The sequence below is a fragment of the Lepidochelys kempii genome, chromosome 15 (genome assembly GCF_965140285.1).
Source record: "Lepidochelys kempii isolate rLepKem1 chromosome 15, rLepKem1.hap1, whole genome shotgun sequence".
NCBI lineage: Eukaryota > Metazoa > Chordata > Testudines > Cheloniidae > Lepidochelys > Lepidochelys kempii.
Genome location: NC_136394.1, coordinates 31,750,575 through 31,778,156, shown reverse-complemented (window position 1 = coordinate 31,778,156; position 27,582 = coordinate 31,750,575).

Sequence of the window (27,582 nt, the reverse complement as noted above, 5' to 3'; positions counted from 1 at the left end):
GCTTCTCACCTCCAAGGTCCAACCCGGCCCGTATCTCAGAGCTTGTCTCACAGGCTGTGTCCCTCACCCTTAACTCCTCCAGTGACATCAGCCTCCCAGCCCCTTCTCCCGTTCTGTCTGTTCAGGGAACAACCTCCTGCTCCCAGCCCCGCTATGTCCCCAGTCTCCTCATTCCTACAGGGCTGACTGGAAAACAAGAACGTCCTTTTGTGGAAAACCTTGAGGGTTGGGAATTCATTTGGATGCTGCACTGGAACAAAAATGAGAGTGAGACAGACTCCGGTGCCTCCAAATGGCCAGGGGGTTAGGGCTGAATCAGGCAGAGCATGGATTTGAACCTGAGACTCACACATCCCACAGTGTGCCTGACCCCTGGGCTAGTCCAGCTGGGGCTTGCTCTGGTTCTCTCTGTTGAACCAGCTATTCCATGCCAGGCCTGAGAAATCTTCCTGACAAAAGGCTCATCAAAACCGCTATGGTTCTATGAAAATTTCAGATTTGACAAATCAGCATTTTCCAATAAAGAAACGTTCTGTAGAAAAATTCAGATATTTGACTCAGAGCACATGCCCCAATGCTGTCTTTTCTTTGGCCCTCCAAGTGCATAAGGAGTTTGTATATTTCTTTTCTATCCTGCAAGCTCTCTGGGGCCGCAGCACTCTCGGTATTGGTGCTTTGTCCAGCACTTGGTGGTGTGTTGTCACTGAGCAGCACGACAGAGACAGAGAAACCTAACGGGGAAGGGAACAGACAACAGAGGGAAGGAGATGTTTCTGGCTGAAAGGAAATTCTGTACTTCAAGAGAGAGGCACCTGCTGTGTCCTCTGTTATAACAATGCTCCAGATACTGAGGCAGGTAGACGCCTGGACCTTCAATTTGCAGTATTCAGTCTCAGCACTTGTAGCTAAAGTACGCACCCATCTGTGCATGGGATGTACAACTCGCTGCTCGGGTGTGTAATGCAAGAAGCCCTGTTGCAGCTTTCCAAGCACAAATTGTGAAGCTCTTCCAAAAAAAAAAAAAAAAAGTTCAGATCCCAAACTGTGTTCTGGCTCCCTTCCCAGCGTGACATTCTTGGCAGAGCTGGGGGTGGAGGGTGGGGAAGAGCAACAGCAGCTCTCAGAGGTTCTAGAGCTGTTGTTGTTTCCATTTTTCAAGTCTCCCTTTGTATTTGTTCTACAAGAGCTTGAAACCAAGCAGGGTTAATGGCCCTCCCCCCCCACCCCCCCGTCCTAGTGAGATGAAACTACCATTGGGAGACCCAGGACAATTTTTATATAGGATTAGAAAACAAAAATCAATATTTAATTATCTGTAAGCTTTTTGTGTCACTGCATCCTTAGCTCACTAACTGTGAGTGCCGGCTGCCAGGAAGAGAGTGAGTCATTAAAGGTGCAGTATCTTTTACCAGCCTTTTATGGGTCTGCAGTAAATAGAGTACATTCTCACTTCTCACACACTGCTCTTGTTATTTATCTTCACAATCTCTATTTATCTATATTTATGGTAGATTTCTCCCATATACTATATGGCTAGGTTAACTTTAACAGCGTTCATTAAAGCGGGTACTTAGCAAAAATTTGGAACATCCTCATCTGGACAGAGAGCAAGGACCTAAATTGCAAAAGAGGAGGAAATTTTGTGAGCAATTCTTGAGATTCTCAGTGTCACTAAATCCATTGGATTGTTTTATTAGTGCCGCTGCCTCTGGAGTAGCACAAGGTTGGGAGGTTTAGATCCTGTATTGCACCTTAAACATCTCTGCCTCAGAGTTCCCATCTGTAAAATGGGTGCAATGCACTGTAACTGACACTGTAACAGCTAGAGGGCAGGGACTGTCTCCTTACTGAATGCTTGTACAGCATCTAGCACACTGGGGTCTGGGCCTTGGCCCTGACTGGAGACTTTATGCACCGCTGCCATGTGAATAATAAACCACAGTAACTTATTTCAAAGTGGAGGCTGGGAGGATGGATAAGTCGAATTCATCCCTCCGTGAGTCCATTGGAATGAGAGTGGTTACACTAAGGCTGAATTCAGGCCCAGCACTGCTGAGGTACTAAGTGCAGGCGAGCCCTGGTTCCTGAACCCTGGACCCCAGCCTCGTGTCAGCCGAGTGGATCTCCCTGTTTGTTGGCTGTTCCCAACAATCCATTCTCCCCCCCCCTTTTTTTTAAACGAAAAGTCAAAAATGTTTTTGTTTTGTTTCTAAGCCTTAACCGTGAGAGAGAAATGTTTCAATGACACTGAATTTAGAAACAAAAAGTCGTTTGGAACTGAAAAAAACAAACCCTTTTATTTTGAACATGTCGCAATGCAGCCTTCTGATAGTGTTCAAGAACGTTTGGGTGGCTTTTGCCTGGACTGAAACAATTCAGGGAATTCAGCACCAACTGAGGAAAGGTTTCCACCAAGCCAAATCTGCATTTTTTGTTGCTGAAAAAAGTTGTGTGAACAATGTCACTCAGCTGTCGCCTCAGAAGGCCAGAGTCAGGCCCTGCTCTGCCAGAGAAGCCCTGCTTGGCCAGCCGTGGCAGGTCCCCAGCTGGACCATAGGGATGGCCGTAGTTCCCAAGCTCACCAGAGGGCCTTGAGGATGGACCCACGGATGCTTGCCAGGTGCTCAGACACTCTGGTGACAGGATACACGGAGTTTGGAGCTGTACTCAGAAGGGCTCTGCAGAAGGGTGGTGGGAAATATGGGATGTGGCTGGAAGCGTCAGCGTGTGTGCGTGGGGGGGGTGGATGGAGCAGGCAGGGGGAGTTCCGTCCAAGCTCATGGCCCTGAAGTGCTATTGAATAGCCACAGCACCCTTCCATGTCTGTGTCTTTGCCAGAACAGGTGGGCAGCCACACGGCCAAAAGCCCAGATCTTCTGGCTCTCCGCAGGCAGCGAAGGCTTGCGCTGTCATTGTGTGTGCAAGGCTGCAGAACTGTTCGGTGTGCCTAACCCCCTCCCTTTGCTCCCACGAATCGTTTCCCCAGCCAGTCGGAGTCTTCCTCGCCCAAGCCCTGCTGTCCTATAACCAGCCACGGTGCGGTCTCCAATGGACAGTTGTCACAACAGACGTGTTCCCAGTGAAGCTGCACCAAGGAGAAGCTGCTAACAAAATAACTTTTACTTCTCTCATCTGCATATCCAAATAATTCCATACAGTGCTCGTTACCATATTGGGATGACAACAAAATAAATACATTGAAAAGCCATACCTTTCCCCCATTGGGAGGGGGGCTGGCAATTAGCAGGTCTTTTTGCTGCAGTCATTAATTTTTTACAAGCCTCCCTTATTTTCACTGGTTCCCCTGGTTAATAGTGAGGAGCAGCCGCTTACGCCATAAATAAGTTCCACAAATTCACAGATGCACCAGGCTGTTTAAGCAGGGAAATTGAGCAGCATATGTCTGAATGGTTAATTGACTTAATTGCTCTTAGTTGGACTATTAGCACACTTGATCCACCCCAGTGACCACAATACTTCTTAATGGGGTTCATTTTATTTGGATGCCAAGCTCCAGTTACCATTACAGGGAAATTTCCAATTGCTGATTCCCTCATAAATATATAATTGTAGTCATAGGCTAAATAAAGCCAGCAGGCTTTAATAATGAACAGCATTTGACTAAGAGCCTTTAAAGGATGATGGAAGGTTCTTTAAAGACCTTAGCTATTCTTGAAATGTAAATAATCTTTGATGCTTCTATTTTTAATGATGCTGCATCCTTTCTCCAATAGAACTAAACACTGAGAGGTAAAGCTGCAATCTACTGTGAGATAATGTCGAGAGTAAATAATATGCAAAAAGCTCTCCTTAATTCTCTCTCTCTCCTCTCCCAGGCCATCAGGTTTTGATCAAATCAGTGGTGAGTTTTTCTTTTCTAAGCAGCTACAGGTGTGTTAGTGGCCTGACTGGATGTTCTCTCTCCTGGTGCAGATTCCCACTTAGAAACATTAATGGAAATCTTGCCTACAAACATATTTTTTTAAATTAAATTTTCCACACCACTACTACAAAAAGCAATTCTGGACCAAGTTCTGCCCTCCCATAGGTGGAAGGAGCTGGTGTTGGCTTTGCTGGGAGTTCTGTGGGCAGACTCTGGTCCCGAGCCATGCATTACGAATGTTTATATCTATAGGTCATGCATAAAACTTCAAACAATCTCAGCGAGAAGTCTCAGATTCCATAGCTTGCCAGGCCAGAAGGGACCACTATGATGATCCAGTCTAGCTGACGCCCGAGAACCTCACCCTGGGATCTGAGCAAGGAGAAAACAATCCCTAATGCAGAAACAAGCTGGCTTGGGAGGCAGTGGGTGTCCAGGCTGTAGGCTGGCTGGGAAGTGGGTCACCCTGCCCTGTTTTCAGTGTCCAGAGAATGGTGTATGTTTCTGTAGCTAAGGAGACTGATGCACTGCACGTGTTCTGGACAGCATTTTCAAGTGCTTCCAGTTTTGTTTCCAAGTCTCTGTTTTTTTCAGCCTTCCCAACTCTTGCCTTGCTTGGAAGCACCACGAGCTGAGCCCAGTTTAACTTTAGATGATGGCTTTGTTTGTAAATCATTACCCCCGTGTAATAGTCAGGCAGACAATTTTGGTGGGGCACATACTATTGTCACAACTGTGTGATTCTAACACTGCAAAGTGGAATTTATTAAATCTGCCAAAAATAAATAAATCACGGGATGTACCAGTCAAGATCTATTTCTGCCCCAAGGAAAATGTTTAGGGCAAATCTGAGCAACTAAGGTGATGAATTGAGAGTGAAAAGGACTTTTCAGCTTTAACTCCAGCATTGCTACCTGCTCTGGAGACATTATAATTATTCCAGACTGTTCTTAACTGACCTAGTAAAATGAACCTGCCCAGCTCTGTCCACAATAATTCCCTATGATTTGCTAATTCATGTGGAGAAGACATTACTCCTAGCTAGTCTGTTAATCTTTAATTCCTAACCATGAGTTCATTTACTCTGCACTGGTTCCCTACTGGTGCCAAACAGGGAGAATTACATTAGTTATTTTCAGCTAATAGGGAACTAGTTAAAATTAATGTAATCTTTGAGGGTAGCCTAATTGACTGCAAATGTCTCAGTGGCGCAGCCCGTGGCTGGATGATACAGCTTGGAAATGCACACAGATTAGGGGAGGAGAGATGTATATATTTGCTTTAACGAAACCTGTGTTTTTCACTAACCAAGGTCCCAGCCTGTGGAACAAATGCCTTGCTACTTACTCTGGGCGATTTCATGGTTTGCACTGGGAGGCACAAATACCTTGTTTGGGAGGAGCAGAGAACTCGCTCTGCTCAGCAACAACAGCCTCAGAATTCCCGCTCTGCTAAGCGTCCACGCTATGGGGTCCTTCGGTAACGGCCAAATGCTAGAGAGCAGCACACAGCCCGAGCAGCCAGGCTTGAAAGCAGAGATGCCCCAATGGCTTGGCATGCAGGGAACAAGCTACAGAGCTGCTGTCAATCCGCTCTGCACCCAATAGTGCAGCTCCAGTGGCTTTGTCAGCTCCTGTCCCCCTCATGTGCCAGAGACAATACCCAGGGGATGCTTCCCCAAGCCAGCTGTCCCTCACCCCCAAACAACAGGAGCGGGGCCCTGATGGAGCGGAGCGGTGCTCTGTACATCGGGGTACCTGCTGGAGCAGGACTGTCCACGCACCACCTCTCTGTTTCCTGGCTGCTGTGATGTGTGGTGGTGCGTCCCCCTCCAGGGAAGTAGGGGAGTAACTGTGTGGGATGCTCGTTTTGTCTCTCCCACAGTAAGAGATGCCCACGCACAGGTTGGGCTGAAGAATCATAGAATATCAGGGTTGGAAGGGACCTCAGGAGGTCATCTAGTCCAACCCCCTGCTCAAAAGCAGGACCCATCCCCAATTAAATCATCCCAGCCAGGGCTTTGTCAAGACCTTAAAAACTTCTAAGGAAGGAGATTCCACCACCTCCCTAGGTAACGCATTCCAGTGTTTCACCACCCTCCTAGTGAAAAAGTTTTTCCTAATATCCAACCTAAACCTCCCCCACTGCAACTTGAGACCATTACTCCTTGTCCTGTCCTCTTCCACCACTGAGAATAGTCTAGAACCATCCTCTCTGGAACCACCTCTCAGGTAGTTGAAAGCAGCTATCAAAAGAGAAAGACAAAGACCCTGAATGTGACTCTGTTCCGCAGGACGCCCGGGGAGAGGGCAGAGTACAATCAAACTCCGCTGCGCCGGGTCAGAGATTAGGCTCCTGGCCAGGTTTGCACCCTATTCAAAGATATGGCGGAAGGGTCAACGAGCATATCAGCTGTTCAAAGCCTAGAACTTCTGCATCTGAACATTTTGCCTGCCAGACAAATGTCCCGTCCCTTGTATTGGCCCTGCCATCAACACCTGGTAGGCAATGGAGTGAATCACAGCTCTGGATTGCCTCGGGGACTTCGTGTTCAAAGGGGGCCTGAGCCCGAAAGGAATGTCAGCTACAAACGTTGTTTAACCCTGAGCAATAAATAGAGACGTAGCACCGATTTCTTCCCTATCAGCACTACGGTCACTGACACCAGGCTGCTCACCACTGGCCAAGCATCTGACCAGCTAGCTTCACCCCTAGTGACAGTCAGAACCTTTTGACAACGTATTGGTACCGACCAATTATTGATGCAAATTGTGAGGTCAGTCAGCCTGTTCCTCAGACCAAGAGCAAATGAAAAGCAGATGGTGGTTTCGGCAGAGACAAGGTCTCGGGATATGAAATAGTTTCACCTGGTGCCTTCATTTCCTACGAATTCCTTTTGAAAATTATCAAAGCCAGGTAGAGTATTTCGTCTCCCCATTGCCTATCTGCTTGAGCCCATTTCGGCCCAGGGAGTTTAAAGGGACAGTGTACTTTATTTTAAAACAGACTTTAAAAGAAATATTTGGCATATTTGCATGACCACCCAAAACAGCTGGTTTTATACATTCCTGATGCGAGAAGAGCAGAAATGGTGCTAACAATACGCAAAGTAGCTAATAATCAGTTCAGTACAATGCTGTGCAGTACTTATGAAGTTGGCATATCCAAAATTATTACCAGAAACCCAATCTTAATCCTTTTTAAGTTGGGGGGGAAATGGATCAAAAATTACGATGCTATCAAGCAGAAAATAATCTTCCGTCTGCGTTGCACTGATAAAAAATAGAATATATAATTACCATGTAAACCCTGCTTATGTCTGTGATTATATGTTGCTGCCATCTCCAGGTCCTCAATGTAAATGACTTAATTGGGTTTTCCTAATACACGGGTACACAGAGAAGGAGTGAGCCTCTCTGATCTGGCAACGATGCCAATCCGTGCATCCAAAGGCCTCCACTAACCCAGAGCATTCCAGATCAGGTCCACTAATCACAGCAGGACTCTCAGACTCCCACAACTTGCACCTGGAATGGGGAAATCCAAGGAGCGTGCTAAGTTTTAAACAAGCGCACACAACTTTCCACCAAGTGCTAATGTGAGGTTGAAGTAAACAATCACTATCATTCCTCCCTCCTTTGCCTGCTGAGCCCTGGGCTAACCCCATAGCGATTGTTTATATGTACAGGTAATTCAAGATTTCTAGGGCTGCACTTGTTAAGGGTTCCCTGCAGCCCCGTCTCTCGTCAGGGCTCCTTGTCTTGCCGCACGGTCACAGTTGCCTCTGGGTCCCAGGCTTTATTATTATTGTTAGTTCGTATTACGTAAGGCAGCTCCAACTCACTCCAGTCAAAGCTCAGGCCTCCATTGGGCTGGGCACTTTGCAGACTCCCCGCTCTAGAGAGCTTACAGTCTTGCTGACAGCTTACAGTTTCCCTTTCCCTCTCCCCTATCTGCAACCTTAGTCTTCTTTCTTCTTCCATGGTGCATGCTAGTCGTACTTCCTTCTTTCTCTTCCCTTCCTCTCTGTAGCTCTACTTTGTTCTCTTTTTAATATTTACACGATAAGCACAATAAGCAAAGTTTAGCTGAATTCTCTTACAAAAATATTAAATTCACCCAATGGGGAGAAGAGCCACAATACTACTAATCATGTCTGTATTTAGAAGGTGCCCATGCCTGAAGGGCTATCGAAATCAATAATGGAAGCAGTGGAGAAGGACAAAAGATTGCAATACCATGTCTAGACGCTAAAGTACTTGAAAATCAAGTCATGGGATTAGCTCCACATAAGAACAGACTGGGCAGACATACAGCAACCAGTGTCCAGGATTGAAAGCAAATTGCAAAAACTCAGGAAAGCTGGCAAAGCTAAAAGGATGCGCTCTCTTTGTTTCTCTGAATAGTGCCGAGATAGATAAGTCACTGCCTATAAAAGAAAAATGGAATGCAGAATTTCAGGGTATTACAGAAGATAACTGCTGGGCAGGAATTCTCCCAAGTGCACACATCACCAACTCCTTCTCACCGTCGCCAGCAGAGAATTCCCAGGGAAAGCAATCGCACGTCTATTACACACCACTGAACACTAACAGAAAGCAATGCAGCAGCCCAGCCTCTGCTGGGGAAAGTGTGAGTGAACACACTGCTCATGCATTCTCAGGCCTGGTCAGATACCCACATGACTGGGTGACACATTGTACATAAAAGCTAAGAGAAAATTCATTTTGGGTGTAGACCCAGCCTATGCTATGCTGGCAGAAACCTCCCCAGATCTATGAAATGAGGTCTAGAGGTGTTTATTCTGGATATTAGCAAAGCACGTCAGCAGGCTACGGCTCAGAGAAAAAGGCCCTACAATCACAACATAGCCAAACAAAATCTGACCTATAGGACAGACAGGTTTCAGAGTAGCAGCCGTGTGAGTCTGTATTCGCAAAAAGAAAAGGAGGACTTGTGGCACCTTAGAGACTAACCAATTTATCTGAGCATAAGCTTTCGTGAGCTACAGCTCACTTCATCAGATGCATTCCACTTTTATCCATCCGATGAAGTGAGCTGTAGCTCACGAAAGCTTATGCTCAGATAAACTGGTTAGTCTCTAAGGTGCCACAAGTCCTCCTTTTCTTTTTATAGGACAGACAGATAGTCCTCCTGAGATGGCTTTTAGGATCACTGAGCTTTACCCAGTGAGCTACTTGAAACACACAAGCAACAAAGACAAAAATAACCTTGACCTAAAACATAATTTACCACAAAAAGATACAGACTAACACGGCTGCTACTCTGAAACCTATAATTTACCACAGACACCAGTGTATTATTTACACACTAAATAAATAACACCTGAACTCTTACCCAGGCATGCCAGTGTACCTACAGAATCTGTGTATGAAAGCTCAGATCCACAATCACTTGGATAATAAGTATCTGTGTATACCAACGAATACCTGCCCATGGATATCATCTATCTAGATACAGCATGCATGATCTGCTCAGACCATGTGCATTTTATTATGTATAATTATGTTGCACCAGGTTCCCTTGTTCTTACCTATATACCATGTAACAATAGCAAACTTATACACCCACGCATTTTCCTTTATACTATACATTATATTTACTAGAACAGAGAGAATAGTTTTTCAATAAGTTTGGCCATTTTTCTGTTCATGACATTTAAGTGAACAGAAAGCAAAGTTGCCGAATGTATTAATTATTCTAAAATGTTCTTGATTTTGTTTGGTGAGTAATTCTTGTTCTGCAGAACACCTGAATTGAAAATTGCAATTATTACCACAATCAAATATACAATTTGCCTGGTAAGTTATGAGTAACCAATGCCATAACTAACCTATATAACTTCAGTAACATCATGATTCTGTATGTTAGACACGGTCTATGTTGCTTAGATGAGGAATATGGGTGGTAATATTTGAAATACATGCTAACCTGCAGAGTGTGGATGCTGAATTTCACCATGGCAGATGCAATTCAATTTACTTTCAGTGAAGATTCAAGCATTTGACCTCAACATTAACAGCAGTAAGGCACTGAGGAATGTGTGTAATTCCTGTTAACGTTTATGTTGTTCCAAGAACTTGTCAGGAAGTTATTTTAGCTGTCAAAAAATTCAGACTAAATGAAAATAATTTTGCTGTCATCAAAAATTTTCCATGAAAAATTTTGGATTTTCATGGAAAAACAAAATCCCTCAATTTTTGGTTTTAAACAAAACAAAGCAAAACAAAATGTCAGTGCTTGGGTTTTGGGTTTTTCAATGAAAATCTGAGTGTTTTATTTGAAAAAAAAATCTGCAAATAATTCTTTTCCAGCAAATCCAAACTCAGTTTTTTCAAAGGAAAGAACTTCTTTGCTGACAACAAGGTCAACCATTTCTAGTTGTGGCTGGGTTATTTGAGCTGATCTCTGAAAAGTGAGGGATCTGTTTATTTGTTTAGTATATTTTAAAGATTGGCAAGGCTGCCTAACGCCTGGGATGGGGGCTCTTTTATTATAGAATGATTGATTGACTTGGATTTTTACAATCAATGATATGCATAGAAATGGCCCAGGATAGGATCAAATCAAAATTTGATTTGGAATTTGAACAAATATCTGCTGTGTCTTTTCCACCATTCCTTCAACTCCAACACTTACCTGTGAATTAATCTTGTAAATATCCCTATTCAAGCAAACAAATGTAAAGAAAGGAAATCATGCAAGGGGAAAAAAGATCACTTTCCATCATTCTCCTATGGAAATATATATAATTTAATAAACTCTGATTTCTCAGGATCCAAAGTCCATTTGATAGTAAAGGTCAGAAGCATTTCCATTCACACAGACAAGCTTCCAGTTATAGATGGCCAGGACTGTCAGGAATATACATATTCATTGGCTTGGACAATTAACATTTAAACTACATCAAAACTAGAAGCTGTGAAGACACAATGCTCGACTCCTGATTGTTCTTGGCTCTTAAATTACCTCTTTCTCACTCCACACACCAACTGCAGTTGGGTAATGTTCTGCCATCCTTCCAGGAGCATTCCTCACACTCTAAACACCACAGTACTGGCCCATTTCTTTATTCCTGGGCCATCTCCTCACCCAGCGCTCTTACTCTCCAGAGTCCCCGCCCCACAGAATGTGGTTACAGCAGCCTCCACTGTGTATCTGGAAACACTGCTTTGCTGCTCGTGCACTTAACACATCTTCCCAATCTGATGTAACACAGCTGATAATAATGCTTCCGTCCATCGGCAAGCCAATTGTTTATCCGCCTTGTAGCGCTGCTATCCAGGCAATACCTCACCAGTCAGATTGTAGTGCAATGCTGTGTCACAGTGTTTCCTAAGACCCAGATAAAGGATGCCAGCTACCTTACTAGTTTGTTTTGTCACAAAAGGCTATTGGGCTGGGTTGGCACAAATTCTGCTTCCCAAACCGGGTTGGCTACCCTACCCCCCTTCCTGCCCCCTCGTGGGTCAGTAATTGAATTGTTAACGTTTTCAAGCATTTTACCTGGGAGAGAAGTCAGGCTAATAAGCTGGTAATTCCTGTTTTTAAAGACTGGAACAAAATTAACCATCTTGCCTTCCCGAAACCCCATCCAGTGTCCAAGACATGCCAGACTCGAGCAGCAGAGTTTTCACTTTTTTGCAGCTAATTTCTACAGCACCCAGGCATGTTTCCCATCTGTTCCTAGACATTGCAGTTTAGAATGAGGTTTTAAAAAATCATTTACAGCCCCCTTAATGCAGCCTAGACCTACTCTTTACTATGTACAGTAGGTCCTGAAATGGACTCTCAGTGTGTCTCAAATCCCATTTCTCTCCTAACAGAAGTGGCTAAACCAGATCAAATACATATATTTGTGTTAAGGGCTCTTCTTTTATTGAGTCTGCTGTGCCACATATCCCAACTTTATCTGGTGTCTTTCTCTCCCCTCAATATGTCTGAAACCCTCTTGCTTCTTGTCACTCCTCTAGTCAATGGGATCTCGCTGACTTTTTTTTCTTAATTTTTCTTACTATGTTGGACTGATATCAAGCAGAGGTGAGTTTCTCTACATCTTATTTATGAGGCAGTTTCATATTCCTCGCTAAGACCCCAATTCAGCAAAGTGTTTAAGTCACCTCGATCCATTCAGCCCTCCCAGAGACAGCGCAGATCACAACACGCTGTTCGTGTTGTCCTAGCCAGTCCTTCAGTCACCCGCTGCCCAGGCTGTCAGTGGCACCGGCCACCCAACCAGCTTAGCACACCCCAGCCCCAAACCCCTGAGTTCAAGCCATCTGCTTGCCTTAGCCTCCCAAGTAGCTGGGATTACAGGCACATGCCTCGGCACCCAACAGTGTTCAAATATGTCCTTAAAATACAAAATGTTCTGATGCATGGTGGCCTGCTGGAGTAGTGGTGGTGCGTATCCCAGAATGCATCAGGCCATTGAGTATGGTGCTTGAAAAAAGGATCGGAAATCCCAGAAAGAAAAACACTCCACGGAAGGGAGAAAGAGTGTAAAATCCTCCGAAGGCCTCACACTGTATCTCGTTCCCAGTCGCTTTACTACGTCTCCTGCTAATGTCAGAGACATCCTCATTGTCGAGCATTAGCATTGTCTAGCATTGGAACAAAGACATATATTTCACTGGTGATTGTTCCCTGGTATCCCCTAGACTCTTGGATTTAGAATAAAGCTGCGGACTACCTAAACCACAGCTTGCACTTCCCAGATGGAACAGTCCGTTCTCTGGAAACCTGCATCTGATCAGAATCCATCACAGGCCGCTTTATAGACAGCTTTTTTAAAAGAGCTCGTCCATACAATATAAAGCCTCCATTTTAGTGTGCTCAGTCAAGGAATAGCAGCTGAGGTTGGGAGCATTTCCTTAATGAAGGGGAACGTCCAAGGGAAATCTGTGAATGGATTGGAAAAGTCATGGGCTTAGGATCACATTGCGTCTGCTGAAAGATCCTTCGCAAATGGAGGTATTATTGGTTGGGGTAACTGATCCACCTCCTGGCTCCAAGTCAGAAAGCATTAGACATCAATAGAATGTGCTCTCTGGGCTGGGAGCGTCTCAGGGTTAGACAGGGAAAGGCAGAGAGAGGGGACTGAAAGGCTAGAATTGTTTAAGAAGGTAGGATAAAGTTGGGCTGGTAATGAAGAGACAAAGGCAGCAGTGCGCTGAACATGCAGATGAGATGATAGTCCCAGACACTAGGTCCTCTTTCCACTGACAGCTGTCTTCACGGGGATGTGACCCTCGGAGGAGCCACTATTCCTCCCCCCACCCCCATACTCAGAAAGGTTGCACCGGATGCTAACAATCCGCTTCCCCCTTTTGGGGAGTGTCAAAGGGTCGACTCACCATTGGAGCCCCCCTCGTGGCGGGGTGCAGCCTCTCCCCTTCTAGTGCCCCGTGCCGACGGTCACTCCAGTCCCGCAGGGCTCCCCCTTTCCTCGTGGCTCAGCCCTCCAGTCAGGTCTCTTTAGTCCTACCGCCTCCGGGGTAACAGACAGTCCAACAAAAAAAGGCCCAGGCCCTCTGTTCGGCCTGCTGCCCTCCATTCTGGGTCAGAGGTTCATACACCCCTCTCCCAGGGCTCCCAGGCATCCTTTCCCCTTTGGAGGGGCTCCAACCTACCTTACCACTGGCCGGTAGGGGAGCCCAGGCCCGATCTCTATGCTGGGTTCCAGGCCAGGGACCCTAGGACAGGCAGCCAAGAGTCACGTCACCAGACTCCTTGCTGCCACCTCCATGGATTTCTTCCTGCCGTTCCCTGTCAGCAGGGTTGTAATGGCTGGCCTGCCCCTTATAGGGCCAGAGGCCCGGAGCTGGCCAGCACCATACAATTAGCCCTGCCTGCCCCACCTGGGCTGGGGTCTGGAGCTTTGTTAGTAGAACCAGCTGGGTCTGGAGTCACTAGTGCTGCTAGAAAGAGACACAGAGAAAGGGAGATGCTCAGAGAGAGAGACTGACTGACTGAGAACCTGCCTAAAGAGTCTGCTGGGGAAAGGGCTCCAGGTGGGGAAGGCCTGGCAGATCCCAGCATGAGGACTGGGAGCCTGGGCTTGCTGGGGATTTGGGAACTTTTATTGTGACTATTTTGGTTATTTATAGAAATCCAGCCCCAAAGAGGGGTGCTACTGAACTTGAGAAGAGTTTGTTCTGGAAGTTTGCTTCAGGGCCCTAGGCTGAAGAAGAGGGAAACTGAGTCAGGGCACCTGCAGAGCATCCTAAGGCAATATGTGGGGGCCTTAGGGGGCAACTGGCCCATTCACAAGGCCTCTCCAACTCACCCATGTTGTACACAGGGCTACCCCTGCCTGGAGCCCCCCAGTAAATCCAAACCAAAACTATAGGTTTAAACTGACCTCTTCCCTCCTCAGGAAGGCTTGACCTTTCATCCCTCTGTTGTCAATTGAGTGACTCCCAGGGCTTGGTCCCTGGGACCCCAGTTGCTGCTCTTTTATCAGGGCTCTTCACCAGAGCTTGCTCTGCCCTAGTTGCCACCCATCTCTCCTGGCCTCTTGCCAGACTCCTTTCCTCAGGAGAGGATCCCAGGCCAGCCATCCGTCTGGGCTTCCTCCTTGACCCTCCTTAACTTCTGCGTACGGAGACACCCTTTTTTATTGCCATGGGGCCTGCTACTGGGTCTGAAGAAATGTCTGCGGCCACTGGGCACACATCCCAGACCCAGTGTGATGCGAGCATTACCACAACTAGTACAGCCATCGTGGCAGCTACAAAACCAGATTCTTTTTGAGCGGTACTAGGATCTAATTCTGGTATGCAATGTACCATCCCTACTCTTCTGTTTTTTTCTGGTTTTGGACACATCAGCCCTCTTTTTCTCCAGACTTCCTTTATGTTCACCTCCCAGCTCAGACTCTGCTTTAATTAGGGCTGCCCCCCCTCCAGGTGCCACCATATGCCTCAGTTGGGCTCTCTAGGTCCAGTATCCCTCTTACTGCCAGTGTGGGGATGTGACCCATCACAGAGAGAAAGAGACGAGTTTCACCACACTGCTGCAATGCCAGGAAATCCCCCTGGGTGCTGAAGGATCACAACGGGGCAGAGGGGTGCTTAGCATCACCCCGGATACAGTTCGGGTCTTCTGTTGATTTTCTTCCACCTTTCTACGTTTGCTGATGCATGTAGGATACCACAGTGGGTCAAGGCATGTAATTGTAACTTGGAAATCCTATTAAACTCAGCCTGCTATAGGACATGGCATCCCAGCAAATCTCTACCCCTGGGAACATATTTCTCCCAACATGTTCTCCCCTACTGATCCGTTCAGTGGACTCAGCAGAAAAGTCCCATTCTGGGGAGAGTAATAGGGAAAAGCTCATCATGAGGCAGATCCTCTCCAGGTCTGTGCCACCAGGGGATAGTTCAGGATAGGGAGAGGCAGGTACAGCCTGCTATAGCATGACATTTGCACCTCTGTCCAAGGCCTGGCCAGGGCTGACATCTCTGCTAAGCCCTAGTGGTGCACAGTTTGTGCTGGCCCTGTTCACACACTGCCATTTCTGGATATCATATAACTAGATGAAAACTCTTTATGAACCATTTCCAAGCAGCCTGCAGGCTGGAAAGCCCAGATCCTCAAAGGTATTGCGGCACCTAACTCCCATTGAAATCAGCTTATTGCAGACACTTAGCTTTGATAACAAGCAGCACTGCCGGAACAGAAGAAAAGGGGTGGCATTTGCCACCTAAATAGTTCACTATGGGTAATTTCTCCAGTTCTGTCCGAAGTCTCTGTGCAGAAGTCTGTCCTGGGATGAACACCTGTACAGTTCTGCATAAATAGCAGGGCCAAACTCATGTGCAAAGCCATAAAGCCAGCATGGGACGCACACTAAAAGCTCGCAGGGCTGCATGTGTTGATGAAGGTACGTTTTGTCTCTGGGCCTCCATAAGGCTTCTGCTTCCCTTCTCTTGCGCCATCCAAACACCACTCGTTTCTGTGACCTTCCCATGGGGAGGAGAGCTCCGTGAGGAGCAGCAGGGGAAGTTGGACCGCGTGCTCCACCCCACTCCCTGCAACCCAGAGACTGCAAAAGCCTCAGTAGGATCACCTGGACGGGTTCTTGTGTAAGGATTTGGGGTTTGGCCTCAGAGTAGGCATGAGACGCACACAGGATGCACAGGGAGTGCCGTTGTGCTGTTAAATGAGTTGTGTGTCACTTGGGGGGATGCTGCATGTGGCCTCTGGAGTGAGGTGCCATCTTGGTGCTGGATGAAGAGGAGATTTTATTTCACAGACTTGAGCTTGTGTGTGTTTGGTCCCAGCTTTGCAACCCAGTTACATGCTGGTGGTTGGTGCCTCCACAAGCTAAAACTGAAGAGCAAAGATTTGGGCTGTGCTTGGTGGCATGCTGAACTTTAACAGACACATCTGGTTTCAGGGTCCAGGCAGGAGGTATGAGATAAACAGTTAACACCTGTTCTTCAGCGAGCATAGAACTGCCCATCCAGGGGGAGCTCTCCTACACAGAGTCTGTGTGGAATCCTGCACGGGGCCATGATCCCAAACCAAGGGTGAGACATGGGAGAAGACCAGAGCCAACTTCGCCCCAATGCATTTTCAAGGCAGACGACTCCTTCCAGGACTGAGGTGCAGCTTGGTACAAGGACCCTGGCTGTGCCTGGAGCAGTTGAAAGAAGCAGGCAGGGGATCATTGCCAGGGGAAGGGGCATTTTCTGCTCCTGTTGGTGAATGCAGAGAGAAGCTGCAGGCAGAGGATTGCCTCCATTATAGGTAACTGGGCCTATTTGTGACCTTCTTTCCCTATTAAAGTTCCCAGCAGTGATGGCTGCAGGGTACCTGGAACCTGCAGAAGGTGCTTTGGGGCCTCTTCCAGGCAGCCGTCTGTAATCCCAGGTGGGAGGTAGGGAATATGGCTCCTGGGTGGCGTGCGTCAGAGTAGGAACAGGGAGGGGAGGGGGGTTGTATGAAAGCCTTAGGGTAGCTCCTCTGTTGCACAGGCAGCTTTAACTCTGGCATTTCCTAACTATTGCGTGCTTGACTCTCAACCTTAACGCTCTGTTAATGGAGAGAGTTGGGTTGGTTGGTTTATTCATGTAATTATGAAATACATGATAAAATAAATATCCTTTGTCGAGTGTGTCTTCTCCCTAGTCTGGGCGTCGTTACTCCCTCTGGCCCCTCCACACACACATGAGCACCTGGCTCATTTAGCACATGGAGTTTTTTCCCCGGACATGCTTAAAAACAAGTTGCCCCATTGTTAAAAATAGAGACTGGTGCAACATGACTGGACAGTTTTAAGGGCAAATCTGCACATTGTACATCAATGCTTCAAGCACACAACTGAAGGAATCAATAGTTCAAGTATATGCCTGTATTTATTACATATTCAATTAATTAGCTTGTGCTCTTTCATCAATATGTTAAGTGATAATAAAATTCTCTTTACTACAGAAAATATTAGACACTGTATAACAAGTAATTGAGCATTACTATCAAGCTACAAAGAAACAGCAGGAGGGAATTGTATAATGTTCTCCTGCTTAAGCCCACCTTGTGTGATTAAAGGGAAACAAAATGCCATATAGAAGAGATTAAAAACATCTTGTGCTAATATAGATCTAAAGTCATCAAAGTGGGAGAAGATTAGAATGAGCCAATTCCGGATTTCAAGTTGTCGTGTTGTTTGAAAGGGACTACATGGAAGCCTTCTGCTCTGCAGGGCTTTCAGATGGCAGTTTTATCTCAGCAAAGAGGGATCTGAGTCAGACTATTGGCCCCTTACCAGCAAAGACAATGGGTCTGATGTACACATCTGGCAGAGGAATTCTGCAAATGAAGGCACTGTAGGATGTCAAATGTCGCCATGAGCCATGACCTGAAGAAGAGCTCTGTGTAAGCTCGGAAGCTTGTCTCTCTCACCAGCGGAAGTTGGTCCCATAAAAGGCATTCCCTCCCCCGCCTGGTCTCCCCCGGGAACTCGAGACAGTCGTAGCACTGCACATTGGTTTTGTGGGGAATATTGCGGTAGGACAGCTAGCAGTTCTAGGAGCAGGAAAGGTGGCCTTGTGGCAAAAGTGCAAGTGTGGGTTCAATTGACAGATCTACCACCAATTTCCTGTGTGGCCTTGGAGAAGTCCCTAAATCACCACATCTATGAAGTAGGATTAACAATCCGTCTTTTGTCTACTTAGCTAGTCAGCATTTGGGAGAGTGAAATTCTCTTACTATTTGTTTGCCCAGTGTCCCGTATAATGTGGCCCCCCAATCCTGGTTGGAGCATCTAGGTTCTTCTACAATAATTAATTAATTAATTAAATTATCTTTACAGAAAATCTCTGGTGCCTGCATCTGAATTACTGCTCTTCAATAGAGAACTAATGTAGTAATCTGAAATCTACAGTCTGGGGCATTCTGGATTCCAGCTGTCCAGAGGCAATCAATAAATAATGTGGGGAAAGGAAGGCTTGTGCCTGTCTAAAAGGAACTGTGTTTGAGCAAATTGCACAATCGCATCAGAATCCTGCAATCCCCACTCTACTAACAAGATAGGAATAAAAGCAGGCACCCACCATGTGCAACTCAATGAATATGTTACATATAAGCCCGCAAAACGGAATGCGGTGTCAGCCAGTTCCGTGTCTGCTGAGATTTGCAGTAGGAAGACATACAGGGTGCTTTAGAATTTTGAGGTGTTCCTCACTGGGACAAGCACTGCCTTTGACAGTACTTTATCTTGCAACCGAGAAAACTTAACTGGATCCATCTGGTTGCCGGGAAAGAGGAAACCAGTGGGTGGTAGGTCTGCGGACTTCAGACAGAACTGAGGATGAATATCTATGATTCGATGGTATAAGATTGAATGTTTTTCTGCTTTGTCAACCTGCCTTTCCAGAAAAATGTCAGGACTGGAGAGACATTCTGCGTCACCCTCACTTGTACACTTACCACGTAACAGCTTTAAATACACAGTGATAAACAGCAGCTGAAAAACACCATGTTACAATTTACAGTGTATTAATGAGCAATCTGGTACATATGGGTATAAATGACAGTGTTCCAAATTAATACCAGGGTCATTAATGCATACAGTAGCAGGGGAAATAATTAGGATGAATTACAGCTATGTGGCTGCACTGACTATTTTGTGAGGGTGTAAAGTTCTTAGCTTTTCTCCGAAGTCACCTAGCTTGCTGGGCGGGAAGATGCTTCTCAGATACTGTCTGTGTTGCAGTTGCACGCAAACAAACCAATCAGAGCTGGTGGTTCTGTGTCTTTCTGTTGCTGCTGTTCAATTAACAGCTGAAACTGCCTATGGCCGTTAACAGAAAACAGTGTATTTCTACAGTCAAAGTTGAAAGGACACTTTAGTCAGTGTTACTTTGAATAGAGCTGGATTGCGAAGTCTCCTGCCCAGGTGAGGAGGGTGCTACATAAAGGCATTGCCTTGCTATTAGTTCTATTTTATTATGATAATTGTTAGCTTGGAGACCTGGCAGGCCATCGATTTGTTTCCGAGGAGCCCAAATGAGGCAGCTTCGTTATATGTCGTCTTCGGCTGAAGTTGACACTGGCATTCTCCCTTGTACCCCACTGGTTATGGATGTGCAGCCTGTGGTAGCAGGTTTGGTTGAAGCAGTCTTTGAAAGCGAAGTAGGTGATGACAGAAGCCTTGTCTTTCGCTGGTCGGCGAGTCGGTGCTGCAGGTTGACTTTGGCCGGCTCCGTGCCCCTTATGGGAATGCTTCCGGCCCTGAGCTTCACACAGACACGCTTGAATGGGAAGCAGAACAGTCAGAGCGCCACATGACTGGCTGGGCTGCCAGGGGAAATAGAAGCCAGGGAGGTTAGAGGTCACTGCTTCAGTTAAGTCATGTACTTGGCAAAGATTTTGTTTGTATAGAATGGTTCAGAGACGAACAAAGAGCTCTTTTTTTGGTCTGGATTAAGAATAATACCATGTGTGATGTAGCCAGCTCAGAATAGGTGGATAGCCTTTGTGTGTTCACTTGGAGAACAGAGTTGCAAGGCTACTGCACAGGAGAGCTGAGGTTTCCCCTGTTAGGCATTAGAACAGAGCATGTCGGAGTTGGGGAGTATATTTCCTTGCAGCTCCGTGAATATTAATGACTCTTGACCCCTTCTGAAAGCAAATGTAGGAAATTAAAGTGTGAAAAAGCTGAATGCCCAGAGTGTTAGAATCTCCGTTCATTAGCTGTGACGTCTCCAATAAAGGAGCAAGGAAATAGCAGGGTGTAAACCTGGTTAAACAGTGAATACAAGTAGGGGTAGTGAGAGCACACTAGAGCACCGTGCCATGCGGGCATTTACAAATCATCTAGACAGTGGGATTTTAATGGCTTTGAGGGATGAAGGTTCTTTGCTGTAAATAACATGTTCCTTTTAATGGCCTTGATTCAGCAAAACACTTAAGCACAATGCTAAATATTCTGTAAAGGACTGAACAACTGTACATGAATGGCTGGAATCTCATTCCACCCCAGTCAGTTCTGACGCCAAATTCACTGGTTAATGTCTGCAAATTAATTGGGCTTCTGCTGCTCAGTGGACCTCATTATATATATCTTCCTTGAGTGGTTTTCTCACCAAGCTATGCTTTATGGAGGTCGGGAAACATCCCGCTGCTTTTTGGGAGGCTCCTGCCTTCCTCTTCATGCACAGTCACTGGACCTGGCTGGTAAATGCAGAGGTATTTAGCAGTGCACATTTTCACAGCATGCCAGCATTCCCCATTCCGGCTGGGAGAAGAATACTGAATCTGTGCACCATGTATAATGCAATGACCAGCTGAGGAATTTGTGTACTGATTCATGTTTACATCCTTTACCCCAGTGTTTTACGAGGTAGAATGCCTCTGTCTTTGTCACTGCTGATTGCCCTTCCACTTCTTCTTGCATGTTATAGTTTCAGACAAGCAACCTTCACCTGAGGACATGTCACAGCTTTCCTGGTTACTTGTCCAAAGGGGAAAACATTCTTTATCTCCTTCACTAGCTTGTGTGCTTTATGATGCAGTAATATGCTCTGTTATTGGAGCTGCAGCCTTCCAGTTTAGCATGAGATACATATTATGTATATTTCAGTGATTCTGTACATATTCGGCGTTATGTATTGAGCCGACTATCTCAGATGTTATGCAAATGAAGGAATAAAAATCTGCAATATTTTCCAAGTGAAGAAAGGGCTCCATTTCAAGAGATATCGATTTCCATGGTAAAGATAATTATTTACAACACATTACAGTCTGCAACTTGGGAACATTCTACACAATTGCCAGCTTCCCTTTTGTAAATGGACATTTATTGAATCTAAACAGGTTCCTGCCTCATTGGTGACAGGGAAAGGATAGTGCCGGGAACGAATTGTGCAGTGATTGCTCGCTATTCTGACGGGTTCAGGAAGCACACAGCTCCTGCCCCCTTCTAGAATGCTTTGGCTGCGGAGCTATTCTGTTGGTTGAAAGATCAGGAATGAGGGAGTTGCTCTGCATGTTTCCCACAGAGCTTCACTCTCTTTCTGACTTAGGCTATGTCTACACTACCGTCTATGTCAGCATCATTTGTCTCACTCAGGGGTGTGAATAAACCATCCCTGAGTGACATAAGTTACACTGACCTAAGCACCAATGTGGAAGTGCTATGTCGGTGGAAGAGCTTCTCCTGCTGACATAGCTACGGCCGCTCGTGTTGGCGGCTTTATTATGCTATCGGAAGAGCTCTCTCCTGTCATCACAGAGCGTCTTACCAGGTGCGCTGCATCGCTGTATGTGTGCCCTAAGGCAAGTTTGGTTAGCAGCACACAACTGAGTCACCATTGCTATTTGCTGCATCAAAATACGATTCACATTTGGGTCCTTTGAGGATGTTGCCAGTTTATTGGGACACTAACCCGCAGGGGAACTAGTGGTGGAGATGGAGACCAGTGAAATTTCTGCAGCCTTCAGCAGCTTCTAAAGCAGGGTAAAAGCTCCTACAGAACCCCTCTGCTGTGATACAATGGTCTTTAACTGAGCCTTTAGCATTAACCGAGAATCTGCTCCCTTGCGAGATAATGGCACCCTCCCTCCCGCCACTTTGCTAATCAATGGGAGAAGGGTCAAGCCAAAAGTCTGGCCACTTGACTTTGTGGGCCTGGATTCGGTCTCTCCCTGCCTGGGGAGGAGGCAGCCCACCAAGAGCGGTGGGAGTGCTCTGGAATTCAGGGGCACTGACAGTCGCTGGCTGGTGGGGGAGCAAAGGCAGAACTGGGGCCAGAATTACAAATGACTTGTCTTAGGTGACTTTTGAGTTTAAGACGCAAGCAAACGAACAAGTTTTAATTGGACACATCACAGCTCTCTCTGTGTATATTCTATACTGCACATTGAATACCTCGCATTTTGTACACAAGTATTAAATACCCGGCTACAGATATAGTGTGTGTGTGTGTGGGGGGTTAATAAAATACAAACTTACATTTCCCTTTTCAAATGAAATTAATGTACTTCATTGCCAGGTCTAAGACATATTCCTTAAGGGTAAGAAGTTTATAAAAAATTTAAAGTAACAAAGGCAAACTTATAAAAAATTCATTTTTTCATAGTGATTGCTCTATAAAAAAGAGAGAGTTTAAGAGCGAATACAAAATTCACAGGATTAATTTATTATGTAAACAGAGGAGAAAGATGCAATGGGTGTGAACTAAACTAATTGGCAACAGAATAGCCCAGCTAGCCCCTGCCTGGATCTATGATTCACCTGCTTACAGCTAAGTTGAAATGACAACTTGATTTTTATTTGCATATTCAGTAAATACACAGCAGCTAGATATTAGAAAGGGGCTCAATTAATTCAAGGAACTGTGGATCTTTTAACTTCTTTGTAGCTGGGAGGTCATGAGGGTAAGGAGCTACGCACTGTGCTTTCCTGCATATCATATGCTACCTGCCATGGGGCAGAGGGTGATTTGTTACAGTGTCCAGAGAAATATCCACCTAGCGCAGTGATTACAAAGCTCCACCCTGAGATAGCCACTCCTCCGTGCAATGGTTTATGGAGGTGTTTGTTTGGCTTTGGACTATTGCCTAGCCAAATATCCCTCAGACACTTAACAACAGCACCTAGAGAGAAGGCGAGTTCCTATCTCCTGGCTCTTCTCAGTCACTTTTTCACTCTGTCCAAACTAAACCTAAACATGAGCCCGACCACAACACTAACCCTCAACCTAAACCCAACTGCTTATATGGCCCCCTGCCATCACAGGACTGTTTACACACAATGTTGCATCTGTTTAGTTGAACCAATTTAGCTAAACCAGTTTAAACTGGCACAAACTACTATGTGGACTAAGTTTGCGTGGCTTATTTCTGTGTAGTTTAAGCTGATTAGGAACAAGTTTAAGCTAAAGTGAAATATGCCTGGTTTAAACCATCAAGAGACTTTGCACTGGTTTAACTAATTGGTTTAGAAACACACTTTCAGTTTCAGTGGGCAACTCTGCATGTAGACAAGCTCATTATATGCCTGTGGCGTTAGCAATTCTTGATTTTGGTTATGCCTTCCTAGCTGGGCTAGGGAAACCATAGCACGTTCCTGTTTTAGATGTGTCTTATTTAAGTTCTACCACAAAATATGATGTGCAGGTGGAGTAAGGTTGGGAGTACGTACCAATAACTGAAAACCATTATAGGGATCTTGTATTTATAAACCAAGCATGATCAACTCAGGAAAGTCAGCGTTCAGATTATGCTTAAAAGAAATCCAAACACATTCTTGTAAGAAATGAACAATTAGGGTACCAAACAACCTCAGCACTGCCCTGTACTAATGCCATGCAATAACCATCTGATTAGGATCAAGGCATTTTAGTGTTCCTAGATTAAATTGATTATTAAGGACACATTTTTCATATATTTCACCCTCATAGTGTCACAACACTCACTGGTAAAATTCATGTACATTTATTAAATTAATAATACCAATAATAAATTAATAATTAATAATGAATACTGATGATTTGCATTTCAAGAGTGCCTCAGAGATGGACCAGGGTTCCATTTTGCTAGATGCAGGACAAACACAATGGGTTTGTTTGTAAATTCTCAGGAAATTAATTCCGTGCTCAAGGGGTAAGTGTGGGGAGGGAGCAATTCCGGGAGAATACATAACAAACAGCTGCAAGTGCAAAGTTGCACTCAGTATCAAAAACAAAGAGATATTGCAAAGTTTTCAAACCCCTCCCAGGTGCATCCTCATGCTGTATAAGGAATGAGCTAGCAAAGGCTGTGAATTAGGGCTGTCAAGCGATTAAAAAAATGTATCACGATTAATTGCGCAATTAATCACACTGTTAAACAATAATAGAATGCTATTTATTTAAATATTTTTGGAAGTTTTCTACATTTTCAAATATATCTATTTCAATTACAACACAGAATACAAAGTGTACAGTGCTTACAAGTATTTGCACTGAAAAAAACAAAACAAATAGTCTTTTTCAAATCACCTAATACAAGTACTGTAGTGCAATCTTTTATCATGAAAGTTGAACCTACAAATGTAGAATAATGTACAAAAACAACTGCATTCAAAAATAAAACAGTGTGAATTTTAGAGCCTGCAAGTGCACTCAGTCCTACTTCTTGTTCAGCCAATCGCTCAGACAAACAAGTTTGTTTACATTTGCAGGAGATAATGCTGCCCGCTTCTTATTTACAATGTCAGCTGAAAGTGAGAACAGGCATTCTCCTGGCACTGTTGTAGCCAGCATCACAAGATATTTATGAGCCAGGTGCGCTAAAGATTCATATGTCCCTTCATGCCTCAACCACAATTCCAGAGGACATGCGTCCATGCTGATGATGGGTTCTGCTCAATAACAATCCAAAGCAGTGCAGACTGATGCATGTTCATTTTCAGTATCTGAGTCAGATGCCACCAGCAGAAGGTTGATTTTCTTTTTTTGGTGGTTCGGGTTCTGTAGTTTCTGCATCAGAGTGTTGGTCTTTTAAGACTTCTGAAAGCATGCTCCACATCTTGTCCCTCTCAGAGTTTGGAAGGCACTTCAGATTCTTAAACCTTTGGTCAAGTGCTGTAGCTATCTTTAGAAATCTCACATTGGTACCTTCTTTGCGTTTTGTGAAATCTGCAGTGAAAGTGTTCTTAAAATCAACAACATGTGCTGGGTCATCATCTGAGACTGCTGTAACATGAAATGTATGGCAGAATGAGGGTAAAACAGAGCAAGGGACATACAATTCTCCCCAAAAGAGTTCAGTCACAAATTTAATTAACGCATTATTTTTTTAACAAGTGTCATCAGCATGGAAGCATGTTCTCTGGCATGGTGGTCGAAACATGAAGGGGCATATGGATGTTGAGCATATCTGGCATGTAAATACCAAAAGTGCCATGCAAACGCCTGTTCTCACTTTCTGGTGACATTGTAAATAAGAAGTGGGCAGCATTATCTCCTGTAAATGTAAACAAACTTGTTTGTCTTAGCAATTGGCTGAACGAGAAGTAGGACTGAGTGGACTTGTAGGCTCTGAAGTTTTACATTGTTTTGTTTTTTGAGTGCAGTTATGTAACAAAAATATCTACATTTATAAATTTCACTTTCACGACAAAGAGATTGCACTACAATACTTGTATGAGGTGAATTGAAAAATACTATTTCTTTTGTTTATCATTGTTACACTGCAAATATTTGTAATAAAAATAATATAAAGTGAGCACTGTACACTTTGTATTCTGGGTTGTAATTGAAATAAATATATTTAAAAATGTAGAAAAACGTCCACAAAGATTTAATAAATTTCAATTGGTATTCTAGTATTTAACAGTGCCATTAAAACTGCGATTAACCGTGATTAATTTTTTTAACCGTGATTAATTCTTTTGAGTTAATCGCATGAGTTAACTGTGATTAATGACAGCCCTACTGTGAATATATTACGGGGTCAGAAACCAGTGTCTACAAGCAATTGTGTAATGCAGCTCAGTGTGCGACAAACAGTCTAGATCTCAGCCCACGCACGAGCTAGTGACAGCTCTTCTGACACCTCTTACACGCTGTCTTTGACTCCAGTGGAGCAACGCTAAGTTCCGCACAGCACCGTGGATCAGAGCTGGGAACTGCTGTGGCAAATTATGAAGCTTGTCAGTGTCTCCTCTGCTCACACTTCCCTCTGTGTCAAACAATGGGTTGCTCCTGCTAGAAGCAGCAATGGCAGCTCCCAAACGGTCCCGTTCTTTCCTTGCATCATTGGTGTATCTGCTGCATTCGTAGCTGGGCAGCTTGTCATGCTGCTGTCAGCTTCTTAGCACCTTCCTTTGGCTTGTTCTAGCAGGTGCCTCCCTGTTGGTGATCTGTAAACTAAGGAGCCTTTGATGCTATGTGGAAAACTTGGACACTCTCTGTTTTTGAGACAATTCAGCTACTAATGCTGCTACCATATGCTGTCTTCTTCCTCCACGTCTTATACCAGGACTCGCTTTCCTCTGCTCCTGCTGTCTAGTCCCCACCTGAAGCCACTGTTGTCAGTGTGTGACACCATCGGCTGCGATGTCGCTGAGGATTCTGACCTGCCGAGGGTCCCTCGGACTGAGCTGGGCCCAGCAGGGAGGAGAGCACTGGTTGGACAGTTTGCATGTGGGCTAAAGAAAAAGAATTGGGATATTTTCAGAAAATAGGCTGCAAATATTTGCATCTTTGCGGCTTTAGGCTTCCCTTTCCTTCCCCCAGTCAAATAAGCCAAGCTCCATGCTACAGTTGAGACTAAAAAAGGAGATCTGCTGCCATACCATGTTCCTGACTGGCCCAGGCTGAGCACAAATTTATAAAGGTACAAATGCATACAGATCCTCTGCCTCTCATAAAGCCATTTAAACAGACACTAACCCTTTGCTACTCCCCACACACCCTGGAGAGTGGACAACACTGGCTATTACCATGAAACTGTAATGGAACGAAGTCTGGAGACACCATCAAGGAAAACCAGGAGAATGCAATCAACAGGTTTACAAGGTCAGGGGGTTCTTTTAACGTAGTCAGTAGCGCAGCATTCCTTGTAGCTCCACATTCCCCGCCATCCCCCCATGCCATTCGTCTGCATTACGAAGCAATTTAGTGAGTGCCAGGATGGTCTAGATAATACTTAGTCCTGGCAGAAGTGCAGGGGACTGGACTAGAAGACCTCTCGAGGTCCCTTCCAGTCCTACGATTCTATGATTTAGAATAAGAAAAGGAGTACTTGTGGCACCTTAGAGAATGTAATGCATGGTTGATTGGTCTGCACCTGTGTTATATTTAGAGGCAGCAGAGAACACTGGAATTTACCTAGCGTTCCAGGCCAGGAGGGGGTGTGGCTGCTAATTCAACCCTGCTCTGCACTAGGGTCCCATACGCTGGTAACATGAGCGGTGCTGACAATAATGAGGGACACTTTGCACTGGTGTGTTATGATTATGCAGAAATGTGCAAATCATCAGTGGATCTCCTGGGTTTGCCATGCCGCACAGGGTAATGGTAATGCCTAGCACTTACATCGTGTTTCAGTGTACCTTATATCATGGGTCAAAGTGGTTTACAAACATCACCAAATGAATCTTCACAGCATTCCAGGAAGATGGGTAAAATGGGGAAACTGAGGCACAGCGTGTGGACGTGACTTGCTGAATGCCACAGAGG